This window comes from Leopardus geoffroyi, chromosome C1, assembly GCF_018350155.1.
Source record: "Leopardus geoffroyi isolate Oge1 chromosome C1, O.geoffroyi_Oge1_pat1.0, whole genome shotgun sequence".
In the NCBI taxonomy this organism is placed as follows: Eukaryota; Metazoa; Chordata; class Mammalia; order Carnivora; family Felidae; genus Leopardus; species Leopardus geoffroyi.
In genome coordinates this window covers 220,115,541-220,131,401 of record NC_059328.1, presented here as the reverse complement: position 1 = coordinate 220,131,401, position 15,861 = coordinate 220,115,541, and the positions used below count along the sequence as shown (strand labels likewise).

Sequence of the window (15,861 nt, the reverse complement as noted above, 5' to 3'; positions counted from 1 at the left end):
TTGGGCTTTATTTGCTGTTCTTTTCCAAACCCCGGAAACAGAGCCCTAGTCTGTGCACCTGAGGCCACGTTCCTGTCAGCACGACTTTACCTTGCCGAGCTCTCCATCGTGAGAGGAGTCCCGGTGCCCTAGTTCCCCCTTACCTTGCACTTGTGTCTTCTGAAGAAGTCAAGTTTGACCATCAAATATTGACGTTCCAAGTATATTTGGTCAAAAACAAAATCCTCGTTGTATGAGTCAGAGGGAGAGAGGAACAGCAGAAGAGGAGCAGCCATGTGTCTGGAAAATCAGGCTGCTTGAAGTGAACTCATGGCTAAGCTAATTATTAAAAGGGGTATTAGAAGGTCTAGTCTGATATTCACTCAAAGAACAATTTCTCCAAATAGGTATCTTGGAATTGTAATGGCAGATTTACATGTGAGTAGGTATTCACCATCCATCCGCCCGTCAGTCCGTCCATCCATCCATCCATCCCTCCATCCCTCCATCCCACCCATCCACCCATCCAGTCTCTACCGTTGTTGAACTCCTCGTTGTTTTAGGGTCATGCACACAAAAATTAACAAGATTTTGTGCCTTATTAGCAGCTCTCGATCTTAGGGCAGAGTCAGAAAAGCATTAGTCCAGCAGTCTTAGGATGTCTGTGCTGGCAGGGAGCCTTCGGGATCAGCACTCTCATCTGCAACAGGAGACTGCTTCTGGGGTGAGGTGGTAACTTTGTGAGAGGAGCCAGCCTTGGTTCTGGGTTGGGTGCTCTGAGGGAAGCCTGATGCCGCCCAGTTTTCCCTTCTCCTGAGTATATTTGCTTAGCAAAAGAATTTATAAAAAGCAATTCTAATTTTCTCCTTATTCAAAACTGTTAAAAAAAGAAAAATCCCCCACACAAAGTCAAACCTCTCCAGAAGTAAATTCCAGAATTCATTCTTGGATTTGTTTCTCTCTCGCCTCAAGAGTGAAGGAGGCTTCCCAGGAACCCCACCACGCTCGCTTGCTTTCTGTTGCCTTCGGTGAACTTTTCTTGACTCTGGCTCTCTGGAAATCTGTTCCAAACTCTAAAAGGCAGCTGGGACGCACTGGAACCTCTCAGCACGGAACTACAAAGTGAAGGCATTGCCTGCAAAGCAGATGCTGTTTGCATTCAAATAAAAGACAAACATAATATTTGCATTAATAAAGAGCCTTTGCAAAAAGTATTTGCATAAAGTGGTTTATCCTTTTCCAAGAGCTGGTTACTTTTAACTAATTTCTGAGTGTAGCAGAGGATAAGCAATCTTTTGCTGATTATTTTTCACAAAGAGTCGCTTTTGCACAAGCGTAGCTGATTTCACAGAAGGGCTCTCCACATGCAAATGTGGCGTCAGGTGGAACACTGCACTGATTGCTGTCAGTCACATTCTTGGTCGATTTTTGTGTTTAAAAGTGGGATTGATGAGCTCTTCCCCTGTTCTCGGTAGTACTAAACTTCGCTTCTGCAAAGAATTTTGCAGAGTTACTGAAACTGGGCCATATTTCAGTGCTCGCCTCCTTTTTATAATGAAAAGGAGCCAGACGGTTGCGTGAGTGCTTTGGTACGTACGGAGTGCAGTGGAAAAGACAGATAAGTTTAATTCTGACTTAAGTAATGAGGACTGTGTAAGAGGAAAGGTACAGAAACCAGAGCACAGGAAAACTGAGGGTCCACCGAGGGGAAGGAGAGCCCAGAAAGAACATGTCCTAAGTCCCGCGTGGTTATTCAAACACACACTACCCATTTGCCCCTGAATCTCCCAGTTGTCGAGGTGAAGAGAGAACCTTGTTTGTTTTTAGGATTTACATTGTTCTTGAGAGGAAGCCGACCGGGTGTTTTTGACAGCGACTTAGAATCACACACGGATGCACACACACCTGAAACACAAGTTTGAGGAAACGGCATCATACGTAACGAAAGTCGTCTCGGTAACATGGAACTTTGCGTCAGCCTTGCATCCCGTGCTCGTCTGTGCATGTGTGTGTTGACCTGTGGCTTACCTCACAGCCGCTCCCTGCGGCTTACTCTTTCCTTCCGGAAGTGAGTTTCTCCTTTCTGAAATGATACTCTAGTTGTTCATTCAGCAGTGGTTTCTGATTGGTAAACACTCTCACACTTTGTCAGAACATTGTCTCTTTCCCCTTCTTCCTTGAGTGCTAGTTTAGCTGGGCATAAAATTGTAGGTGACACCGATTTCACCCTTTCACGTCTTTGCTTTGAAGACGTTTTAGTGTCTTCTGGTATTTTGTGTTGCCGTCAGCTAGTTAACTCTGGGTGTAATAATTGCTTCTTCCTGGCTGATCTGTCTTCTCTGTCTTGGGGCTTTCTGGCCATGTTTGATGGGTGTTCTGACATTTTGTTACAGTGTGTCTGGGTATGGATTTGTACTTACTTATCCTGCTCTGGGTTACCAAGCTTTTTACATATAAGGACTCCTGTGTCTTTGGGGTTTGGGAATAGTCTCCTTCATTACCTATTTGAATATTCCCTCTTCTGCATTTCCTCTATACTTCAAGAATTCGTGCCAGACCTAGACTGGACCGCTTCATTCTTTCATCCACACCTGTCTTTTCTCCTTTGCATGCTGCATTCAGGCTGCTTAGGGAGGTCTCGCATCCTGGTTCATTATTCCTGTCTTTTGCTAGATCTAGTCTGCTCCTTTCAATTCTAGAAAATTATTTTTATCCTTTTAAAACAACTTTCTATTTTTCCAGAGTTTCCTTCTTTCATTATATTCTTTCCCTCCTTTAATGCCTTACTTTTAAAAAAATGCATGTTTTGTAGTCTTTTCCACATTTTCTTAATATTTGTAGATGTTTTAAAGTCATTTCTCTGTTGGGTTGGCTATTTCTGCTGTAGTGGGTGATTCCCATGCATCAGTTGTGGTTTTCAGTTTTCTATTTTTAATGTTTATTTATTTTTGGGTGAGACAGCATGAGGTGGAGAGAGAGAGGGGGACAGAGGGTCTGAGGTGGTCTCCACCTTGATAGCAGAGAGCTCAATGTGGGGCTCAAACCCACAAACTGTGAGATCATGACCCGACTGAGCCACCCAAGCACCCCGTGATTTTCAGTTTTCTGTGTAGACTCCTTTTATTTAGGAGGGTTTTCCTCTCCTTCCCTGCCTCCCTCCCCCTCCTTTCCTTCTTCAGGTATCTCATGAGAGTCATTTTTCCTTGCTTTCCTGGGGTTCCAGGCTTTCACAATTCTGGACTCGTTTTTGACCCTAATTTCGAGGACCAAGGATTCTAGAGCTGCCTAAGTGATGTGACTTTGGAGCTCACACCCACATGGGTTTGAAGTTCTTGCGGGAGACTCCCCCCAGCTCTCGTCCTCCGTCACCCTGGCCTGGTTGGCAGGGTTTTCCGGCCCCATTTTCATAGTCCTTCCAGAGTTCTGGCTTCTGCAGGGTCCCAGTTCAGCTCTCTGTCTGGGACAAGCTCATGACCATGTCACGCACCTCCTCTGGGCCAATTCTGCTGACTCTTCGGCCACAGGGACGGGCAGCTGGATCTTGGTGTACTTGCCAGAGTACCCTTATTTTGTTTTTCCTTCCTTGTCAGTGGGACTTCTTTTTCTTTTCAGCTCCAGTGTGTATGTGAAATTGGGGCGGTATCGTACTCAATCGCATAGCCACCATTTCTGTATTCTTGTCGTGGGAGGTCAGGGGTCGTTAGTAGAGCGGGATTCGGGGACCTAAATTTCTGATTAGCTCTGCATATCGCTCGCTGTATTTTGGACCCTGGTGGGATCTGTGTCTTCCACACTGTGAACCTGGGTTACACCACAGGTGTCCTTGTTCATTCAGAAAAGCAACCAAGCAGCACAGATTCAACCGCTGTTGTTTTCTGGTTCCTCTTTTTTATAGTCAGGTTAAAGGCTTGCCCCTTTTTCTTATTGTGCGTGGCTATTTCCGTGCTGGATCGGTCATAACCAAGTGCCCACCTAAGGGTGCTCGTGGTACGTGTGTGTGTATGTATTCCCCTCCCCCACTCCTCAGGGGCACTCATTTTAATTAGATTGCCTTCATGCCCGCCCAGTTGGACAGAATCTGTCTCTACAGGTGTAAGAACCAAAGAAACTGGTTAGAGAGTAAGAAAGGCTGCGTTTGTGTTTCATTTTGGTATAATTTCTGTTTCCTTGGTCCCTTGAATCTGTGCATTGTTGCAGCGAATACAGTGGCATGTGATTTTTCATCTCGGTCGAAGGTTGAACAGTATGAAATAAGCCTATTCCTAGAACCATACTATCTTATAAAGTGAAGATACTGAAGATATCCTTCAACTCAACATAATCTATAAAGCAGGTGCACCCCTGGGATGGGAGCGCACCTGGCTCCTGCCATGCTTACGTGGCTCTGGGCGCGCCCGACGGGACGCTCTCTGACCCGTGCCGGGTGCTGACGGGTGGAGCCTCCAGCCGCCTGGGCCACTGGGCTTCTCATCGTGAGACCACGGCCAAGCTGAGCTCGAACTGTTGGTTCGCTTGTAGAGAACAAGAGTGGATGGTCGGAGTCTCCATAATGAGCGTGTGCACATACACGCTTTTTTCTTTCTTTTTTTTTTTTTTAATGTTTATTTATTTGAGTGGGAGAGAGAGAATCCCAAGCAGGCTCCACGCTGACAGCACAGAGCCCGACACGGGGCTCGATCTCAGCCACCGTGAGGTCACGACCTGAGCCCAAATCTGGACACTCAGCCGACTGAGCCTCCCGGGCGCCCCTCTACTTTTTTTTCCCCTTAATTCATACATTACTTGATTATAAAACAGAAGATGAGCGATTATAGTCTAAAAGTGCGGATATAATTTCTGTTCTTAGGACAACGAAGCTTTCAAAGTTTGGGAAATCTGTTTTAAAAAAAGCCACACAAGGGGCGCCTGGGTGGCGCAGTCGGTTAAGCGTCCGACTTCAGCCAGGTCACGATCTCGCGGTCCGTGAGTTCGAGCCCCGCATCGGGCTCTGGGCTGATGGCTCAGAGCCTGGAGCCTGTTTCCGATTCTGTGTCTCCCTCTCTCTCTGCCCCTCCCCCGTTCATGCTCTGTCCCTCTCTGTCCCAAAAATAAATAAACATTGAAAAAAAAAATAAATAAAAAAAAAAGTAAAACAAGCCACACGTAGCACACTGGCCATTTAGCAAGACTGTGCAGCTCTGCACTCTGGCATTGCGGTGGTGTTCGTGCCCTGGAGGCACACAGAAGGAGGGTGGTGGGCACAGACCTGTTGGCCCCTCTCGAGAGGGACTTCTGTAGGACATTGGAGCTCTCGAAGGCGAAAGCTTCCCTCTTGCCCCGTTCTTTCACTCCTGCCTTTTGATGGGCGAAGTAACAACCTTCTGATGACAGTGAAGGTCGGAGCTTAGGTTCCCCGTCGCGCACGATGCTGCCGCCGTTTGTGAGCAGGTCCCGTGAACAGGGTGTCGGGGGGCTGGCATCCTCTCGGTCCTGTGCGGTGAAGAGTGTCATTGGGCCCATTTTACAGATGTGAAGAGTGGCGCGGGGAGGCCCACACTGGTCAGGTCGTTTGTGTGGTCGGGGGCCCTTAGCAGAGGAGCCAGGCATCGGTTCCAGGCACCCAGGCTTCGCGCTCACGGCCAGAACCTGGGTGCCACGCGCCGCAGGCGCCCGGCTCCTCAGTCGTGCAGAAACCGCAGGCCACAAAAAGTGTAGAAAGGACAGAAATTCATGCCCTGTCACTGACGTTAGCATAGTCAACATCTAACAGCCACTGCTGCTCCCGCGAGGGGCTCTATTTTTAGAAGATTAAAATAGAACCCAATACAGTGCAATCACTGTATTTTTAGAAACTAAAGTTGGTGTTGTACGAAAACAGTTATAAAAAGAATAATGATAAGGTTTAGTTAGCCTTGATCTGGGGGAAGTTGTGATTTGTAGAGTGCATCCATATCGTGCAGAACGAAAACGTGATACTGATTTCCGCAGACCGTAGACCAGCTTTTCTGAAGTCCCGGGCGGCGGGGGGGGGGGGGGGGGGGGGGGGGGGGGGAGGGGGGCGGGGGGAGGGGGCAGGGGGACAGGCTAGCCTTGCTGGAACGGGAGGTGTGCCGTGGTGTTCTTGAACTGAATGACGATGACGGGGTTATCTTGAACGCAGGCACAGAGCGGGAAGGACCCGGGGCCCGCGCGGCGGCTACACTCGGGGAGTGTGGAGCCGGAGCGGTGTCGGGGGCTACGGGGTGGCCCCAGCTGCACGCAGAGCTGCCGTAGAACCCCAGGGGGGCTGGTAGGTCCACACACCAGCCCACGTGCCGGCAGCCTGGCACTTGGGTGCTGTGATCTGTGTGTCCCCCTGTTCTAAAATTATGTTTTAGACATTTTAGAAGATAACGCTTTCTACAACGGCATGTTCTCTATTATTAGATAGTACCAAAATGGGAGAAAGTAAACTTGTTTTTTTAAACGTTCATTTATTTTTGAGAGAGAGAGAGAGAGAGGCAGAGGGAGAGGGGGAGAGAGAGGATCCCAAGCAGGCTCCGCACTGTCAGCACAGAGCCTGACGTGGGGCTCGACCTCACCAGCCATGAGATCTGTCTCACCTGAGCTGAGATCAGACAGTTGGACGCTTAGCCGACTGAGCCACCCAGGTGCCCCGAAAATAAAACTTACTGAAATGGTTTAAAGCTTATGACAGAGAAACCACTCCTGCTGAAAGGCCGACTTTCCCTTAGCCCATCACCCCCCAACCCCCCAGACCCCTAGTCCCTCAGCCCCACAGGCCCCCTGCCCAGCACCCCCCAACCCCTGGCCCCCTAGCCCCTCAGCCCTGCAGTCCCGCAGCCCCACGGGCCCTCAGCCCTGCAGCCCCACAGGCCCTGGGCCCCCAGCCCTGCGGCCCACCGCCCCTGGCCCCCGCCCACAGTGGGGCCCTCAGCCCCGGCATGCTGGCTCACTGCTGGCACTCTGAGTGGGCTCCAGGCTCTGGAAAGACCAGGCGCCCGTGAGGAGGCCCTTTGCAGACTCGATGGCTAAGTTGAGGCAGGGCTTGAGATGAAAGGCGGGTCACACGGTGGGCTTTGGTGGGCTTTGGAGGTGGGAGTGCCACCCGGGCGGAGGAAGGCCTTTCCAAGCGCCAGATCCTGGCAGAATGCACGAGACAGTCCTCTCTTGCCCTCCGTGTGCCATGGCCTCCAGGCTATGGCAGATGACCCTTCCTGTTCAGGTTGCTGGCAGGTGAGTCGAGCACGGCAGCGTCCAGGGGGGAAGGGTTGACGTGGCCGGAGAGCCGAGTGGAACGTGTCACGGCACATAGCGAGGGACTTCTGGGTGCTTCCACGCCCGTGGCCTGCGGTTCGGAGCAGTGTTTTGATTCTGCACCCGCTGCTCCGGCCCCACGGTGAGCTTGAAGGGAGGCTCGAGCCCGCGGCAGCCGGCAGGCAGCTCCGGGGTGAGGACAGGTAGGCAAGTGCGTGGAGCTGCCCTCGCTGTCCTCGCTGGGTTTGGGTCTCAGCGACGTGAGTCTCTTGTCACACTGGCGCAGCCTGCGATCCGTCGTCACCCCTGCCGGTTCCAGCCGGGGGGTCTGGGTTCTCCGGGTGCGTCTGCAGGGTTGGAGACCTGGGTGTCTCACGTGCCCGCTCCCCGCGAGGGCTGACTCCCACGCGTCCTGTGGGGCTGGTCTCCGGGTGCCGTGTTGCCGGCGCGCCTGGCTCCTGACCGTGTTTGTCGGAGAAATGAATGAAATTAAACCAGGCCATCGTGTGTAACCAGAGGCCGTCTGTGCATCGCAACGCGAAACACGCAGCCGCTGGGAAATGCGACAGGTGCCGTCACCGCGTTGCATGCCTGAGAGATGCACCCTCATCGGCCGCTCGGTCCCGGCCGCGTCCTGCAGACGGGGCCGCCTTCCGAGACGAGGACCTTGCGCTCGGATGTGGTCCCAGCGAGGACCCACGCCGCTGTTGGGGAGACACCTGAAACCCGGAGGAAGCGGCCCGCCTGGGAGGAGGACACCTGTTTTCCCCGCCGAAGTGTACTTTACGCGCTCTTTCCCGGCGCGAGACGGCAGAGATTTGTGTGCGGGGCGCGTGTCACTTCGTAGTCGGTTCCCTCGGTAAGAGATGCGCGCGTGGTCCGGAAGCCTCGAGCCCCTCCCGAGAAGCTGGGTGCCGGTGGGTGGCGGGAGCTGGGTGGGCAGCAGCCGTAGGGCTTATAAACTGGCAGCTTGGGCACCACGTGCCATGACGAAGTACGTAGTAGGTCGCATTCTGAACCGTGGGCACGATTCCCGAACGCGTTGGTGCCCCGCCCCAGAAAGTCCTAAAGTAACCATCAGAGGTGGCTTGGGAGTTCTGTTTGCTCTTCGAAATGACCCGTAGGTCGCTTAGAATCAGGCTCAGGGCAGCCTGTGCCCCGGGGTCTCCTGTCCCAGCCCGCACGAAAGCGCCCACCCGCCAGCCTTTTCCCTGTCATTTCTGAGTGCTTTCTTTGCCTTGTGACCCCCACGTCTAGGCCACTGAAAGTCCCAGTGGATTAGCCCGCAGCACATATCCCAAGTCAGCGCACGTTTCCTGCTCCATGCCGACCATCCTGTCCAGCCCTGGACGTCAGAAACGGCCCCCTGGGCTCCTCTTCCCACCCCCGTTCCCCTTCTTCAGGGCCGCTGGTGTTGGTCACTCTTCTCCATGGCAGCGAAAAGGAGCCTTTGGAGCAAAAGTCAGAACTTCAGTCTCGAGGCGACCTTCAGGAGCTGTGGCCTGGCGCCTCCCTGGCCTCGCCCGTGTCTTCCCACTTTGCTCCTGCTGCACGGAGCCCAGCCAGCTGTTCCGCCTCAGGGCCTTTGCACTTGCTGTTCCCGTGCCTCAGATGACATGGTTGACATGGCTCCCTTCCTGCGTGTCCCCCGGGTGTCCCCACATCACGAGGGCCCTCTTTGATCACTTTATCGAAAGGAGTCACCCCCGGTCGCATTCTTCCCCTGTGAAGTTTGTTTCCCGCACATGGTACCCCACGATCTGTTTCTGTGGTCGCTTTCTCTTCCCCAGCGGCAGGTTGGGGTACGGGGACTCGACACAGTTCAAGGCTGTATCCCCAGAGTCAGGACAGCTGCTCTATAAGCAGTTGGGTGAAACTTACTGAACACACGAGTGTGTGGTGTGGTGGGGCCTGTGTCTTGAAGGGGTGAGTGTGGAGAGGCAGGGCCGCAGACGGGGCTTCCCACCGTGTGGCCCCCGTCCTCTCTCTCTCTCTCTCTCTTTCCTGGTTCCTCCGTCTTTACAGCGGGGACAGCGTAGAGTTTATGCCCGTTTCCCTGCCGAGGAGCGAACAGGTTACTGGGGTTGCAGCCCACCGCCCGGCGCCTGACCCGTAGCGAGCGCCTGGGACGAGGGAGCCGTGGTTTCTGATCGGGGTGCAGACGACACTGTTGTGTCGAGTGGCTCCAGCAAGGTCCAGGCGAGAACAGCGGCTTAGAGAGACGAAGTCAACTGGAAGGATTGCAGGCACAGCCCTAAACAGCCGGGGGGAAGGCCTTCCCGCGGGGCCGCTGTGGCGTGCTTCCCGCCAGCATCCGCTGGATGTGGCCGCTCTGGCCGCGTGTCCCTCGGGCAGGTGCGCTGGGGGTCAGCCCTGGCGGCCTGCAGTCCCTGCAGGGCCTGGCATGCTGAGCACCGCTGGAGGCTGCTGCTCAGTTCCCTCTGAAATGTCACGTGAGAGGAAGAAAGGCCGAGGACCCTTTCTCCGTACGAAGAACGCGGGAGGCGTTTAGAAGCCGGCGTGGCTGGGGAAAGCGGGAGCGGGGAGCCCGTGGCTGGGCCTCCTGGGGCGTGTGCCTCCTTAGATGCAGTCCGGCCACACGGTTAACATGCCTGCGTGGACGTTCTCCGAGTGGCCATTTTCGGATCGTTGTTACGGGTTTGTGAGTCATTTCTCACGAGCTGCTCATCAACGTGTACCTATTTTCTGGCTTCCTGTCACGTAACCACAGACACCTTTCGGCTCGTTTTTAGTGCCTGGCAGTGTGGGGAGTGCTCTGGGGGCATGGCTTCTCCATCCAGCGCCTTTAGTTGCTGACTCGCGTTTTCAGGAGACGCTTTGGCCGCAGTCGGGTGCCTCGACTTGGGCCGGAGCCTACGTCCCGGGCGCAGACGGGGCTGCGCGTTAGCGTCACGCAAGGGCACGGGCGGTGCCCTGTTCTTCACACGAGTCATTTGGTTTCCTTTTTGTATCCACGCACACATGAGGCAACTGAGGCTGAGTTTAAGCAGCATGACTGCCCATGAGGCCGCACGGGGGCGTAGGAGCCACCAGGCCTGTCTGCCTCCGAATCCCCCGGGGCCGCACGTGGCCTCCCTGTTCAGAAAATAGGACGCCTGCAGAAAGACAGCAGCGCTGGGGCACCAGGAAAGGCTGGCCTTCGGGTTTCCATGCACGTGCAGGGGGAGAACGTGTGCTGTCCGCAGGCCGCCTCCCCGTCGTTGCCAACGGCCACGTTGCTCTGTGTCCTTCCTGATTGAATTCGTAAGGGGCCCTATCTAGAAAACTCCCCCGTCAGTCAGCGGGATGCTTGCGGCTTGGCCGTGTCCCTTTGCAGAGTTCCCCGGGACCGGTGTCTGTTATTCCTTACGTGGACTCCGGGGAGGCGGCACATCGTACATCTGAGGCTACTTCCCCCCCTTCCCCCGCCTCCAGCGGTCTTCAGACAGCTTTGGGGTGACTCACCAATTACGTCCCCCCCCAGGGCAGATGGACAGCCTCGTAGGAACCGAGCCGGAGCTGTTTTCAAAGGCAGGCGAAGACATTTTCTCCTGATCTTCTGAATCGCTTGTTGCCACTTGAGCAGGGCCGGGCTGTCTGGAGGGCGGGGGGGGGGGACAGTGAGGACAGCTTCCCCAGAGGCCCGGCCCAGAGACTTGCTGGGAAGGTCCCTCCAGGACGCATGACCCCCAACCGGGGGGAACAGCTGAGCCTTTCCTGGCCTTCCAGACTGCGGCGGCCTGCCCCCTGCCTCCCCGACGTGGGGACTGCCTCACACCTGCCCCCTGGCACACCTGCCCTCCTGCACTCACACCCTCGTCCTGCTCTGTCCCTTGCTCGCTCGCTGTTATCCAGCTCAGTGCCTGAGCTGGGACTCGTGGGTGTGTGACAGACCCACTCTGCCCTTGGGCCCCCCCCCCCCGCCCCCAGCGGGGCACAGACGCGCCGTCTCCACTCTCTTTCTTCCTCCGTGTGTGTGCCCGCCACGTGCTCCTCCCCGTCACCGGGGCCGTGGACCCTCCCTCAAGCAGGTGTGGCGAGCCAGAGAACTTTCCGGAGAAAAGTCCCGAGGAGCAGGCCGCGACCCTTCCCTGCGTGGCTCTTCTCTTCGGCTTCTCTGCAAGCGGTCCGCGTGCCCGGGCCGAAGTGGTGTGGACGTTTGGGGCTGCTGGCCCTGATCAAGCCCCAGGTGTCGGGGGGCTCGCCTTGCTGGGTGTGTGGAGAAGCAGAGCGTGTCTCCCGGGGAGGCCACGGCCCGTGCCACCTGGACCCCACTTGCGGAGTAGGCGCGGGCCCTCGGCCCTGGGGGCCGAGTTCGGCGCCCTGTTTGTCCCCACGTCTCGGATGCCTACGGCCCGGTTGCTGACGTACACGCAAGTTTGCTCTCGTCTGCACAGCCGGGGCTTGGGAATAACTGGAGAGAGAGCTGCTTAGGGGATGACCTGGCGGGAGTTCAGCAGCGGCAGATGCCGTTCAACAGAAAGGGGGGGCTCATGTTGATTCTTGGCATCTCTTGAAAATACCATGAAAAATTTCAAGCGCGGATGGAAAAGGAGAGACGTTAACGCGTAGAGGGGGCCCCCGTGCCCGACTCCGACCTTCAGAACCCTGTGCTTTGGGGCCGTACACACTTGATCGGTCCCCGGCCCAGCCTGTTTCCCGGAGAATGTGAAACAAATCCCAGATGCCACAACATTTTCCCGTAAATGCCACAGCGTGTGTTTCTAACAGATAGAAGCCCATCAACACACTCAACAAAATGAATAATTCCTAAGTATCATCTCCTGCCCAGGCGATGCTCGGTTTTGGCCGGTGGTCTTAGAAAATGTCTCTTTAGTCGTTTGTTCAGACCCAGGCGCAGGGGTCGGGACTGACGGACGGGTCTGGAAGGGCTCCTGTAGCAGCTCGGCGCCTGGGAGGAGCTGGGTCACTGTCCGGGGCCGCTTCCCACCCTGACTTGACGGGGCTTAGCCTCTTGGTGTCCTTTGAACACGTTCCTTTGGACTCATGTTTCCCACAAACAGGTAGCTAGACATAGTTTTGACTTTTAGGTGGAGGAGAGGAGTATTTCCTAGATGAGCCTTGACGTCTTACAAGTCTCTAAGGGGAAAGACCGTGTGTTCCTTCGTCACGTTCTCCTGATAAATACACATACAGCAACATTGGACACGCCTCAGGAATTCACGGCGTTTAACGCATTAAAGTGTAATTCACACTAACGGGCGGATACAAGCTTTATTGCAGAACTGGGGTACTTTTCGGTCACTCGCGCGGGGAGGGAAAGAAACGCTGCGGCACCTGCTCCTGGAGGCGGAACTCGCCAGGGAGTGCCCGCTGGCTCGCCGTCCGAGGGGTGGGCCGTCCAGGGGGTGCTGGCCTCCCCGGGCTCAGGCACCACCGGGGGCGGGCTGTGCCAGAGCGGGCGGTGCCCAGAGGGCCGGAAGGCGGAGGGGGAGGCCAAGTCCTTTTGGGGAGTGGGTTCAGGTCATGGGGGACCTGGGGGGATTTGAGTATTTTGCCCGCCTGATGAGTCACTTCCGTGTCTCTGAGCGGGGACGTGTCAGCGTAGCGAGCCCCCTTTTAGAATTTCATTGAACAGGGGGGTCCGACTTCCAGGTCACTAATCGCGCAACTCTCTCAGGTTAGGTGCGGGGACTTGCTGGCCTCCCGCTGACGTTGGCACTGAGCCCAGGCCCCAGTGACCCCACACTCTCACGTGTTCCTACCGCGCCCCCCGGAAGATGGGGGCGGGGTTCAGGGGGGCGAGCCGCTCCGGTGGCCCCTCCGTGCAGGCACCTGCTGCGTGCCGTAGGCCAGAAGCTGTGCCGCTCGCGGCCTGGCCTTCCATCCTGATGCAGGCCAGAGACCAGCCGCCCGTCACCAGGCAGGAGAGCCTCCCAAGCTTCGGCCCTCCCTACGGAGGCTCGCCCGTGTCTTGAAAGCCTTTCTCCTTCGTCGAGCTTCGTACCGACACGCACAGGAGCACACGTGTCCCCGCGGCAGGGGTGCGACTTTTCGCGTTAAGTAGGTTTCTACGTGAACCCAGGGCTTCTCTTGTTCAACGTGAGACCCTGGGCACTCGTACGACTCGGTGCCCCCCAACCTGGGGACAAGCCGCCTTTACCCCCACGGCCCCAGTTTCTCGTCGAGCCGCACGCACTTCCAGATTTGGAAGGGCAGGAAGGACCCAGATGCCTCCCTCTCGGGCTGCGGCCCTCGTTCGGAATGCAGCGTGTCACGGCCGCTCCGACTGCAGGCTGCCTGGCGGAATGGCCAGCGGGCACCCAGGAGCCAGAGCCCCCTCGCCCCAGAGCCTCCTGCTCGTCACAGCGCGTGTGGGGCCACGGCAGACCCGGCGGCAGAGTGCAAGCCAGGATCCGGCCAAGACCCAGACTGGAGCTCACGCGCTTTGTAGGGAGGAGCCCCTTCCTGTGCATACATTCTGGCATGTTCCCTCTTAGATTTGAGCTCACCCCAGATTAGATGACGGGGAGGGGGACGGGCGAGAGGGAAGGAATACCGTCATTGTTCCTGCTGGAAAGCCTGCTGACTGCTCCCCAGGCGCAGGGTAGGCCCTGAGACACAGGATTCGTTCTCAGCACGTCTTCAGGGCGGCCCGAGAGAAGCGTAGACGGAGCAGCCCGGGGTCTCGCCTTGGGCGCGGGCGGCACGGGCTTGGAACCAGGCCGGTGGCACTGAAGGCCGTCTCCAGCTCGCAGGGCGAGGTGGCTCCGGTGCGGCTCCGCCCAGCCCTGCCCTCCGCACCGCGCTGCCACCTTCTCCTTCGGGACCCGGGGGCCAGGCTGCCTCTGTGTCTGGTGTTTCCTCGCCGTGTCCCCGGGAGCGCGCCCCTCGTGCTAATCCTGGGAAGTGGACACTACGGGCTGCCCACAGCATTTCAGCAGCACGGGCTCCGCAGAACGGCCTCGTTTCAGAGAGTGCTGTGTGGACAGGGACAAAAACAGCACCTTACAGTGGGGAGGCTGGCCCGGTGACCGAGGGGACCAGCCCCGGCGACCGGTCGTGTTGCTGGTGTGTGATGTCACGTGACGAGGAGAGCATTGGACAAGCCGTAGTGGCGGGCCAGTCCCCAGAGTACCTGACCCCCCTCCACACTGTCCCCTCATCCCACGCGAGAGGTCAGAAGAAGCATCCGAGCGCAGAGGGAGTCCTGTGGGATCCCGGGCTGCGGCTGGGACAGAGAGAGGGCACCAGGGAGCACAGGAAACCTGAGCCGCCCCGTCCCTGTCCCCGGGCTTCAGCTCAGGGGAGCTCGGGCCGCCATGCCCACGGGAGAGGCTCCCCGCGGGGGAGGCGGCAATGTGACAGCTCCCCGTGCTGTGTGTAATTTTTCTGGAAATCCACAACTGTTCTAAAATAAAAAGCTTGTATAAAAAAATAAAAATGGATGGGGAAATCGGCTGGGACGGAGAGTTGAATTATCACTGCCGTCGCATACCTCGGACTCCGTGACCGCCAGTCAGAAAGCAGCTGTGCCGCGGCCGCGCCGGGCGCTGGGTCCGCGGTGGGGGGGGGAGAGTGTGCCGCCCGCTCCCGTGGCTTCCCCGCCCGCATCAGACACCCCTGTGCCGAGCACAGCTCCGGGGGTGCACTTACCGTGATCTTTCACGTTCATGAGAGCATCCCGGCTGTCCCGTCCGCATCGCTGCCGCGAGCCCGTGGGTCCCGGAGGTTGGGGCGCGCGCGGGGCAATCAGGGAGGAAGAAGGGGGAGGTCAGAGACTGGACGGGGGTCTTTCTCAGCGTTTCTGTTTGGACGCACCGTCCGTCCCAGCCAAGGATAAGGCAAGAAAGAGAAATAAAAGGGAAAACAGACTGTCACCGTCATGGGCAACGTGACCCTGCACGGGGAAAATCCAGAATAACATCAGGGAGCGGATGACAGCGAATGTGAGCCTCGCAAGATGCTGGGACACAAAACCAGCGTGTGGCCAGCGATGGCGTTTCTGTGTCCCAGCAAGCAGAAGCTGTCTAGGATGTTGTGCTCAAAATACCAAATACCTGGGCATAAACCCCAAGTGCTCCGATCACGCTGGGCTCAAAATTCTAAAACACCTTTGAGAGGAATGAGATGAAGTCACACTCCCTGTTCACGGATGGGAGGCGCAGTCCAGCCAGTTAGTTCGCTCCCTCCCTTTCTCCCCTCCCTGCCCCTCCCCTTCCCTCTCCTTTCCCCCCTCCCCTCCCCTCGTCTCTTTCTTTTCTTTTTGTCTTTCTGTCTTTTGGAACTTGACAAGCTGATTCTAGGATTTATGTGGTAAAGAACCCATATCACCCAGGATCGTTCTGAAGAAGAAAGTAGGGATTCTTGCCTTGCTGGATATTAAGGATTATTGTAAAATGGCAGTATGATTATTGGCACAGGTATAAACACATCGGCCAGTGGGGCAGAGGATTCGCGGAGCTGGGGTGCCAGCCAGCAGCCGAAGTATGATGAGGCACTTGGCTTCCCATTGAAAACTCACACACACACACACACACACACCCCAGAGAACCCTCACCTTCCTCAGGACAAAAACCAAGAGCAGAGAGAGAGGAGAGACCCACGTGAAAGGCAAGGCCGCGGGACCGCCTCCAGCTCCGGAGGACCGTCCTAAACCTGCCCCAGAAAGCGTAAGCTTTGACA

At 56.3% G+C, this 15,861-nt stretch overlaps 1 protein-coding gene and 1 long non-coding RNA gene across 6 annotated transcripts in view; one reads left to right on the top strand and one right to left on the bottom strand.

Annotated features, from left to right (window-relative positions):
• HDAC4 (histone deacetylase 4) overlaps nucleotides 1-15,861 on the top strand; it is a 295,410-nt gene that overhangs the window by 121,251 nt on the left and 158,298 nt on the right. The window lies entirely within an intron of this gene.
• LOC123599882 lies at nucleotides 12,432-15,800 on the bottom strand. The gene is made up of 2 exons (XR_006713334.1): nucleotides 14,833-15,800; nucleotides 12,432-14,156 (listed from the first exon to the last, which is right to left on the bottom strand). It is a non-coding gene; the product is annotated as an uncharacterized LOC123599882 (long non-coding RNA).